This window comes from Ursus americanus, chromosome 12, assembly GCF_024610735.1.
Source record: "Ursus americanus isolate L20-20 chromosome 12, mUrsAme1.1.p, whole genome shotgun sequence".
Taxonomy (NCBI): domain Eukaryota; kingdom Metazoa; phylum Chordata; class Mammalia; order Carnivora; family Ursidae; genus Ursus; species Ursus americanus.
In genome coordinates, this window is record NC_142138.1 from 41,135,665 (window position 1) to 41,147,753 (window position 12,089).

The window sequence follows — 12,089 nt, forward strand, 5'->3', positions numbered from 1 at the left end:
AAAATTTTAAATCCCCCCCTTTCCTTTCAGTTTTATGGGCAATTTGTTTTTCAATATGAACTTATATATTGTCTTCTTAATATTATATAAAAATTTACCCCTACTTATACCACTATGGTGAAATTGGATGTCCTTCTAAAATTGCCTTTACTTGATATTATTAAAATTGAAAAATAGTATTTTTTTCGTGCAACACCTGAGGCACATTTTACTGATACATATAATCCAAACTAAGAGCCCATTATTATTGGATATCTTAAGAGCAAATGAGAGTTCTCTCTCTTGGTGGATCTTTGGAGCAAATATTGTAACATAAAGTGAGATGTTTGGGTGTTAAGTAATGTTACAAATGAACTGCTTGGTTGTCTGCAAAAGCAACAATTGATTATATTCAGAAAGATTTTAGATGGCCTCACAGGGGAGGTGGCATTACTTTTAGATCTTGAAGAATGACTCAGATTTCATTGATGAAAGACTGGACAAAATGTATTTTAAAACAAAGGAAAGAAATGAGCAAAGGTACAATGGTAGTGAGCGATACTAAGAATCATCCAAGGTCTATGATTACAGTGGGCTCACTGAGGATGACGTTGAAAGATCAACTGGGATCTGGGTTATGGTCTTTATTCCAGAGGCAGATGAAGTCTTGAGGGTTATCAGACGTGCTTTAGAGTTGTGCCATCACCCACCCTTTGAGCAAGAGAGAGAATACAAAGTGGGGATACCAGAGACAGAGATCACTTTGGAGGCTATTAGACAATTTAAAGACATGTTACAGTCCTTCCACTATAAGTTTGTATAGAAACATGGCTCCGCGGGATCATTCACCGGTACAGGTTCCTGTTCTACCACTAAGGCATTGTACTCATTTGCAAGGTCAAACACTGATGGCTGCTACATCTGTGATGGTACAATAGGAGGGAAAAGAGGGACTGGTCATTTATAAACTCAAAGTTCTCTGGCCCAGATTCTCAAATAACAGACATATGCTTCTGCACCTATTTCATATACATAAACATAATCATATGGCCACTGTTAGCTGTAAGAACAGCCAGAAAAGTATAATCTAGCTGGTTGTCATGAACTCATCTTATACCGTAGAATCTTGCAATATTTAGTGCTGAGAAGTCTGTTATAATGCCAAAAGTATATACAACAATACCACAACCAGATTTTTTTAAGTCCTAAAATTAAACTTGGCTATTGAGAGTTGAACCCAAGCTGAACTAAGAACATCATTGTTTTTGTACCATCTGTGTATGGTGTAAGTTCTTCAATGGCATACTGACACAACCCAACATCCTCCTGCTCTCAATCTCATTTACGATATAGTAGTTCTTACAGCAAAATGTTTTTATTAGGGATGCCTGACCTTCAGCTCAGGTCATGATCCCAGAGTCCTGGGATCAGTCCCTCATCACTCTCTCAGCAGGGAGCCTGCTTCTCCCTTTGCCTGCCACTCGCCTTGCTTGTGCTTTCTCTCTCTCTCTCTCTGACAAATAAATAAAATCTTTATAAAAATGTTTTTATTAGTATTTAGCAATGGAAGAAAAAATAAATTTGGAGGCTTTCTTCCAGTTTTCCTTTTTTATAATTATTTCAAGGTAAAAAATCTTTTATAATTCTATTTTGTAACTCTAAGTAACAGGAGCACAATACTGGCAAAGGAAGAATTGTTAAAAATGTTTTCCTAAACTTACGGAGGTTAAGGAGGCTTTATTTAACAAAGATGAAGTTTTTTTTCCATGGTCTATTCATTTAACTTCAAAAATAATAGTATATCATGTTGTTTTAGAAAGTGTTTTTATTTGGCATCTAGTGTATTCAGCTTTTGAACTTACTTGAAGTTCTTAGGAAAAGTCTCATTTTAACATTCTGCTACACATTGTGAAAAGCAAAAAGTTATGGATACACTAGCCCTTCCAGAGAGCACAGAGGTAAAGCAGTTTCAGTTTTGATATCTGCCTACTGCAATTTTTCAGCTGAAAAAGACATGTGTGTTGATTTTTCTTATTCATAATTAATCTAACAGATTACAGTTCGTTCAGAATTACAGTGCCAACAATGTATTTGATTATGTATACTTATGTATATGTCTTGGTATGTATTACATATATATGGGTATAGATATAGATATATGCTATGTATACTTATATATAAGCAAAGTGAATGACAGCAGCAACACAAGGAATGGATGGGAGGAATTAGGCTTATTTTGTTATTTTAAGGTATTCACACTACCTGTGAAGTGGTACAATATAATATTATTTGAAAGGAGATTTGGATGAGTTGTAAATAAATATCATAAACTCTAGAGAAACTGCTAAAAAAGTGAAGAAAAAAACACCCAATATGCAAAGAAAGGAGAGAAAAATAGAATTATAAAAAGCTAGATTAAAGCCACAAAAAGGCAGAAAAAGAGTGGAAGACAAAAATAGGAACAAAGAACAAGAGCAACAAATAGAAAACATGTTATAACAAATATGGTAGATATTGACCTCAATGTATCAATAATCATTTTGAATGCCAATGGTCTAGATGAGAGTAGAGCGGAGAACTAATAGAAATATTATAATGTGTGCAAATCTGTGTGTGTTGTGTAATATATAGTACCATATGAAAAATATATTAAGGAAAAAATTTTGCCTAGATATGAAGAGTGATGCAGAAAAAATGAAAACCCCAGTTTTCAGGAGGATTTAAAGCTGTTAATCTTTCTGTACCCAAAATATAACCTCGAAATAAGCAAAAATGGGAATAACTATAAGAATAGAGAAGATTACAATTATAAAGAAACATTTACAATACTTCTGTGACAATTTAATAGACCAAACCTATAAAATCTGTGATAATATTAAAGATTTGAGCATCATGATTAACAAAACTGAAAAAATAGTTATTTAGTATATAGATAATTGTGCTAACATATGGTAGAAAAATGTTTTTCGGGCTTAAAAGATTTCAATCAAGCAGAGTGTGGTTTACCTTGATACATGTTAAGAAACCATGATGAAAGGATAAATGGAAGTCCCCATAAGTATGTAAATTAAAAATTCCACTTCTAAAAAAAAATCTATGGTTCTAAGAAGACTTCATATTAAAACTAAAATATTTTAACCTGAAAAATACTGATAATCCTTATATCAAACTTATAGGGTATGTGTAAATCACTTCTTATTGTGAAATTCATGTTACACTCATGTATTAGGGAAGAATTAGCTAAATACCAATCTCAAGAAGTAAGAAAGTAGACAAAACATGTAAGGAAGAAAAATAAAAAATAAGGCAGAACTTAATGAAATAGAAAACAAATATAAAATAGAGTCAAAGCATCCAAAATGTTGGTTTTTGGCAAAGATTAATAGGTTGGTAAAGTTGTAGTAACTAATAAAGTGAAAAAAGAGTGTGAGGTCTTTATTTTCTCTCATCCTTACAGAAAGGACCTGATATTCTACAAAGTCATAATGTTTTAATGCATCTAAGAACGGACAACACAGGGCAAACACGTAAACTGAGTTCCAAAGGCACCAATCTCTTTAGAGGAGACATGCCACATAAAGTTTTAAATCTTTGACATAGCACAGAGGTAAGAAGAAATCAATGTTTACATTACTGATTGTTTTAAAGACTGAATTGAAGGTACCCTGAAAATTTGGAATTTCTGCAAGCTCCTGACACAATGAGAATACACACATTCTCACAAGATGTCAGATGAGAATGATGCCAAGATTCTCAGTGATGTGTGGGATCACTTTGAGGTCAATATTACTGAGTTGCCTGATGAGATAGACATCTCCTCCTATATTGATTAGACAGGCACATTAGAGGACTCAGCCACCCATTCTGGAACATGACAGTCTGTCTCTTTTAAGGAAATAACACCAGGAGTGGGGGTGAAGGAGACACTACTGCTACCTATCCTGACCCCCACCCCATCGCTTCCCTCTTTTGTATCACCCCTACTCCTAAACTCATTTCCTGATTTATCAGAATTTTTTAAAAAACTATAAAACAATCAAAAACACCCCAAACAAACAAAAATGCTGGCTTCCACCAAGTGCTCACAGAAAAGATTAGATGCAGGGAAGACATGTGACAGTTCCCCTGATGTGGCAGGCAGGCTTGGTATTCCAAGTTTTGAGGTTGTAGAAGCATACCTGGGGAATAGAGAAATGTCCATTCCTTCACCAAGAACTTTGCCTTGAATAACAAGTAATAGCATTCTATCATCAGGGTAAAAGCAAGAGCACAGGGAGAGAAAATGCCCATGTGAAACAGATATGCACGATCTGCTAAAGGTGAGGTATTCCAGTCCTTCCACTAAGAACCGTGTGGTAGCAGAACATTGCAGGAGGAATTTGAAGCTTGTAATGCACTGGGGATAGCTGTAGCAGCATCATAACACATACAGAACTGAACCACAACTACAATAAATAAATACCCTCCACAGACATCCTTTTCAAAAAGAGATATGCCCATAAATATTATTCCAAGATCAACTAGTTTTTAAACAATGCTTGGAAATCAATTAAAAAATTATGAGACATACTAAAAAATCAAGTAAAAACTCTTTCTTGTTAAAGGACAAAGAAACAGAACCAGAGATACACTAAATGTTGGAACAATTGGAATGGGCCTTTAAAATAACTGTAATTATTATGCTAAAAGATCCAGTAGAAAGGTCTTTGGTACCGAAGACCAATATTCAACAATTCTGTACATTGCTCAGTGCTCATGATGATAAGTGCACTCCTTAATCCCCATCACCTATTTCACCCATCCGCCCCACTGACCTCCCCTCTGGTAACCATCAGTTTGTTCTCTATAGTGAAGAGTCAGCTTCTTGGTTTGTCTCTCTCTCTCTTTTTCCTTTGCTCATTTGTTTCTTAAATTCCACACATGAGTGAAGTCCTATGGTATTTGTCTTTGTCTGACTGCCGTATTTTGCTCAGCATTATGTTCTCTACCTCCATCCATATTGTTGCAAATGGCAAGATTTCATTCTTTTTTATAGCTGAATAATATTCTGTTAAATAATACACTCTTAAAAAACTATTGGGTCAAAGAGGAAATCAAAAGGGAATTTAAGAAGTATCTTAAGTCAAATGAAAACAAAAACACAGTATACCAAATCTTGCGAAATGCAGCAAAAGCAGTACTGAGAGGAAAGCTTATTTGATAAACACCTATGTAAACAAGAAGTCCAACAACCTAAGTTTACATCTCAAGGAACTAGAAAAAGAACAACTAAGTCCAAAGTTGGCAGAAGAAAGGAAATAATAATGACTACAGTAGAAACAAGTGAAATAGAGAATAGAAAAACCAATAAAACTAAGATTTGGGTTTTTTTTTTTAATTTTATTTATTTATTTTAGAAAGAGAGAGAGTGAGCAAGCATGAGTGGGAGGAGAAGTACAGAAAAAAAAAAGAATAGGAAATTTGTATTACCCAAATATGTGAGGCAATGAACTAGCATGATGTGTTTGTTGTAATATATCTGTCATTTGTTCATAATCTGAGTGGGGGCTGAGCCACTAGAGAGAAAACCTAGCTTCAGTTCAGCCTGGGGAGCAGGGTACAAATTAAAATTTAGGAGGATTTAATATTTGTAGGATGTGTACTTGCCAGAAGAAATGAGCATCCTCTAAGACCTGGATAGTTGATACTAGCATCACATATTTGCGAATTTGAAAAAGACAACCATAGGGTCTTAATGTTACTTCCTGAGAGGCCTTGATGTTCCCCTTGACCCACATCCCTCAACACAGGTTCACCTGTCTTTTCCTCTTCTTCCACCCTTAACTGAGTAAAATTTGCTTTGGGCGCTATCATTGATGGTGATTATAGACACTAACTGCAAGTATATCCTCAGGACTCTTGGTCATTCTTCAGCTTGCCTTGATCCCATTCACCAGAAAAAAAATTATTATAAGAGAGGATCTCATTTGTTGAAAAAAGTATCTTCACCATTGTTTCCATGATCTAATTTGTGAAATTAATATGACAGTTAATTTAGCCCCCCTCCATTGCCCATTACATCTGGTTCAAGGTGATAAATATGTATGCACATAGATTGTTAATCTCCATTGTTGAAATGGCCCCTTATCCATGTTTCCAAAACTTTTCAAGGATAGTTCATTTAGATTAATGGATTTTCAAATTTATGACTTTGGTATTGGAACAATGAGCTTCTTCTGGCAAAAGTGATTGATTTACATTTGCCTTGTTTGTTGCTATTATACCTTCAAGGCCTTCAAAGCCAGCATTTGTATTGATTAAAAAGGGGTTAATAGATGCAACACAGTCTAAGAAAATGGATCAATACATGAACTGTGCAAGGCTGTAAGTTCCCTGATCCAGGCTTCCCTGGAATGTTCACCAAAGGGTCCAAAATCTCAGGGTGTCATGAGTTCTTGATGTCATATGGGCTTCTCACTCGTAAATTGAGGTGCTTGTGAGAACAGGCGGGAAGGAGGGAAGGCAAAAGATGGGAAGATGAAAGAAAGAAAGTGTCTGAGGCAGTCTAAGATGGTGGTATAGGAAGACTCTGAGCTCACCTTCCTGCACATTCACACCAAATCTACACCTATATATAGACAATTCCTCCTAAAGAACAACAGCTTCTGCACAACAAACACTAGAGGGACCACACAGAGAAGAGCAGAAGAGCTGAAGACATGGTAACGATGGGAACCCCCACCTGTGATGTGATGACCTGCAGTAGGGAGGGATATCACTGAGGGGTCTGTGTGGACACTCGCTGACCTTGGGACACAGTGAATATTCAGTGGTTTAAAGGGAAACTAGACTATTAGTAAAGGAAATCCATTTACTACTCTTAAAGCATCCACCAAATGGGTGGGGAACTACTGGAACTTTCTGTATGGTTGAAGGTACCAGCAAGTGCCATTTTTTATGTTTCCTTTCCACTATGATAGTAGGGATGAGAGCTGGATCCAGGTGCTATAGCCAACCTGTTAGGGTCATCCCACTCTGCTCCCGACCTGTATCCACTCCAGCATCAGCCATCCTGCCAGGGCAGCCTGGTATGGTGCACTCTGGGACAGCCCTAGCCCATGCCTGTTCCAGCTCCAGCCATCCTGCAAAGGCAGCCCCAGCATGGTCGTGCCCCAAGACCCTCCAGCCTGTACCTAATCCAGCTGTCTTACCATGACTGCTCAGGTGCAGCATGCCCCAGAACACCTGTGGCCCTTACCCACCCACTCAAGCTTTATCTGTCTTGCAAAAGAGGCTCTAGTGCAGTGCATCCAGCGTCCTCCACCCATGGTCTGTGCCTATTCCAGCTCTAGTTCTCTGCTCAGCAGGGAACCTGTTTCTCCCTCCCCCTCAGCCCCTCCCTGCCCTGCTCGTGCTCTCTCTCTCTCAAAAAAATAAATAAAATCTTTTAAAAAGTGGCAAAAGTTAAAGATAAAAAGAGAATCTTTTTTTTCAAAATTTTTATTATGTTATGTTAGTTACCATACAGTACATCATTAGTTTTTGATGTAGTGTTCCATGATTCATTGTTTGCATATAACACCCAGTGCACCATGCAATAAGTGCCCTCCTTAACACCCATCACTGGGCTAGCCCATCCCCCCACCTCCCTCCCCTCTGAAGCCCTCAGTTTGTTTCCCAGAGTCCACAGTCTCCCATGGTTCATTCCCCCTTCTGTTTACCCCCGCTTCATTCTTCCCTTCCTTCTCCTACCGATCTCCCTGCTATTCCTTATATTCCACAAATGAGTGAAACCATAGATAATTGTCTTTCTCTGATTGACTTATTTCACTTAACATAATCTCCTCTGGTCCCATCCATGTTGCTGCAAATGTTGGGTGATCATTCTTTCTGATGGCTGAGTAATATTCCCTTGTATATATGGCCCACATCTTTTTTAACCATTCATCTGTTGAAGGGCATCTCAGCTCCTTCCACAGTTTAGCTATTGTGGACAATGCTGTTACGAACATTGGGGTGCATATGGCCCTTCTCTTCACTACGTCTGTATCTTTGGGGTAAATACCCAGTAGTACAATTGCTGGGTCATAGGGTAGCTTTATTTTTAACTTTTTGTGGGACCTCCATACTGTTTTCTAAACTGGCTGTACCAATTTGCATTCCCACCAACAGTGTAAGAGGGATCCCCTTTCTCCATATCCTCTCCAACATTTGTTGCTTCTTGCCTTGTCCATTTTTGCCATTCTAACTGGCGTAAGGTGGTATCTCAATGTGGTTTTGATTTGAATTTCCCTGATGGCTGATGATTTTGAACATTTTTTCATGTGTCCGTTAGCCATTTGTATGTCTTCATTGGAAAAGTGTCTGTTCATATTTTCTGCCCATTTTTTTATTTGATTATTTGTTTCTTGTGTATTGAATTTGAGAATTTCTTTATAGAGCTTGGATACCAGATTTTTATCTGTAGTTTCATTTGCAAATATATTCTCCCATTCCATGGGTTGCCTCTTTGTTTTGTTGACTGTTTCCTTTGCTGTGCAGAAACTGATTAAAAGAGAATCTTAAAGGCATCAAGAGAAAAACAAATAGTCACATATGAGAGAAATGCTATGACGGTCAGCTGATCCTTTACCAGAAACTTTGCAGGCAAGAAGAGAGTGGCAGAAAGTGCCTGAGTGGCTCACTTGGTTAACTGTCTGACTTAGTCTCAGCTCAGGTCTTAATCTCAGCGTCGTGAGTTCAAGCCCTGTGTTAGGTGAGGAGCCTACTTAAAACAAAACAAAAAAGCAGGGAGTGGCAGGATATATTCAAAGTGCTGAAAAAGAAAAAACTTACAACCAAAAATAATTTACCTGGAAAGATTATCACTCAGAGTTGAAGGAGAGATAAAGAGTTCCCCAGAAAGCCAAAACTTAAGGGAGTTTATCACCACTAAACCAGCCTTATAAGAAATGTTAAAGGGTCTTTTTTAAGTGGAAAAGAAGGGCCAAAACGAAACATAGGAAAATAATATGAAAGAAAAAATCTCACCAGCGGGGCGCCTGGGTGGCACAGCGGTTAAGCGTCTGCCTTCGGCTCGGGGCGTGGTCCCGGTGTTACGGGATCGAGCCCCACATCAGGCTCCTCCACTATGAGCCTGCTTCTTCCTCTCCCACTCCCCCTGCTATGTTCCCTCTCTCGCTAGCTGTCTCTATCTCTGTTAGGTAGATAAATAAAATCTTAAAAAAAAAAAAAAATCTCACCGGTGAAGTCAAATATATAGTAAAGGCAAAGAATCAGCCACTTAAAAAGCTAAGATGAAGGTTAAAGAGCAAGACTAGTAAAAGCAACTGTAACTACAAAAAGTAGTTAAGGTATACATAAAATAAAAATATGTAAAATACGACATCAAAAGCATAAAACTTTGGGGGGGACTTAAAAATTTAGTGCTTTTAGAATGCATTCAAACTTGAGTAACTATCAGATTAAAATAGTATATATAGGTATATATATATATGAACTTCATGGTAACCACAAACCAAAAATCTACAATAGAGCCACAAAAAAAGTAAAGAAAAGAAGCCCAAAATAACAATAAAGAAAGGCATCAAACCACAAGGAAAGAAACCAAGAGAAGAAGACAGGAACAGAGAAAAACTACAAAAACAATCAGAAACAATTTTTAAAATTACAATAAGTAATACCTATCAATAATTACTTTAAATGTAAATGGACTTAATAATCAAAGGACATGGATGGCTAAATGTATAAAAAACAAGACCCATCTATATGTTGCCAATAAAAGACTCACTTCAGATCTAAAAACACACACAGACTAAAAGTGAAGGGATGGAAAAAGATATTCTTCCATGCAAACAGAGACAAAAAGAAAGTTGGAATAGCAATGCTCATATCAGACAAAATAATTTTTTTAAAGATTTGTTTATTTATTTGAGAGAAAGAAAGAGCATGAGTGGGGGGAGGGACGGAGGGAGAGAATTTCAAGCAAACTCCCCACCGAGTGTGGAGCCTGATGTTGGGCTTGATCACATGACCTCTGAGACCATGAATTGATCCAAAGCCAAGAGTCAGACACTCAACCAACTGAGCCACCCGGGTGCCCCACGACAAAATAAATTTTAAAACAAAGACTGTAACAAAAGACAAAGGACATTACATAATGATAAAGGGGTCAATCCAAGAAGAGGCTATGACATTCATAATATTTATGCACCTAACATAGGAGTGCCTAAATATATAAAGCAAATATTAACAGACATAAAGAGAGAAATTGACAATAACACAATAATTATGGGGAACTTTAATACTCTACTTACATCAATGGATAGATTATTCACACAGAAAGTCAGTAAGGAAACATTAGCCTTAAACAACACATTAGACCAGTTGGATTTAATACATATACACAGAAAATTTCATCCCCAAATTGCAGAATACATTCTTTTTAAGTGAACATGGAGTATTCTTCAGAATAGATCACATGTTGGGTCACAAAACAAGTCTCAGTAAATTTAAAAAAATTGAAGTCATACCAAACATCTTTCCTGACTACTATGGTATGAAACTAGAAATCAATTACAAGCAGAAAACTGCAAACAAACAAACAAACAAACCCACAAACATGGAGATTAAACGTGCTACAAACAGCCAATTGGTCAATGAAGATATCAAGGAGAAAATTTTAAAAATGCCCTGAGACAAATGAAAATGGAAACACAGCTTTCCAAAATCTATGGGATGCAATAACAGCAGTCCTAAGAGGCAAAGGTCAGTTATACAAGCCTACCTCAAGAAACAAGAAAAATCCCAAATAAACAATCTAAACTTATACTTCAAGGAATTCAAAAAACAAGAACAAAGCCCAAGGTTAGTACAAGGAAGAAAATAATAAAGATCAGAACAGAAGTAAATGAAATAGAGACTAAAAAAACAATAGAAGAGATCGATGAAATGGAAAGCTGGTTCTTTGAAAAGATAGCAAAATCAATAAATCTCTAGCTAGACTCATTAAGAAAAAAGAAGAAAGGACCCAAATACATAAAATTAGAAATGAAAGAGATGTTACAACTGACATCAGAGAAACACAAATGATCACAAGAGAATGCTATGAACAATTACATGCAAACAAAAACCTAGAAGAAATGGGTAAATTCCTAGAAATACACAAAATACAAGACTGAATCACAAAGAAATAGAAAATCTGAATAGACCAATTACAAGTAATAAAATTGAATCAGTAATTTTAAAACTCCCCCAAAACAAAAATCTAGGACCAAACAGATTCACAGGTGAAGTCTATCAAACATTTAAAGAAGAGTTAATACATATCCTTCTCATCAAACATTTAAAGAAGTTAGTACCTATTCCTCTCAAATTATTCCAAAAAAATTGAAGATGAAGAAATGCTTCCAAACTCATTTTACAAGGCCACATTACTCTGATAATGAAACCATACAAAAACATCACACAAGAAGAAATTACAGTGCAATATCCCTGATGAACACAGATGCAAAAATCCTTAACAAAATATTAGCAAGCCAAATTCAACAATACTTTAAAAGTATACACCGCAATCAAGTGGGATTTATTCTAGGGAGTAAGGATGATTCAATATCTGCAAATCAATCAATGTGTTATGCTACATTAACAAAACAAAGGATAAAAATCAGGTGCGTACAACACACAACTGACAAAATTAAACATTGATACATGATTTAAAAAAATACTCTCAACAAAGTGGGTATAGAAAGAATGTACTTCAATATAAAAGGCCATTTATGACAAGCCCACAGCTAACATTATACTAACCCATGAAAAGCTGGAAGCTTTTCCTCTAAAATTAGGAACAAGACAAGGATGCCTACTTTTGCCATTTTTATTCAACAAAGTATTGGAAGTCCTAACCACAGCAATTAGGCAAGGAAAAGGAAAAGAAAAGCACCCAAATTGGAAAGGAAGAAGCAAACTGTCCTTATTTGCAGATAACATGATACTATACAGAGAAAACCTTAAAGACTCCATGAAGAAAACTATTAGAACTAACAAATGAATTCAGTAAAATTGCAGGATACAAAAGTAGCATACATACATCAGTTGTGTTTCTGTACACTAATAATGAACTATCAGAAAGA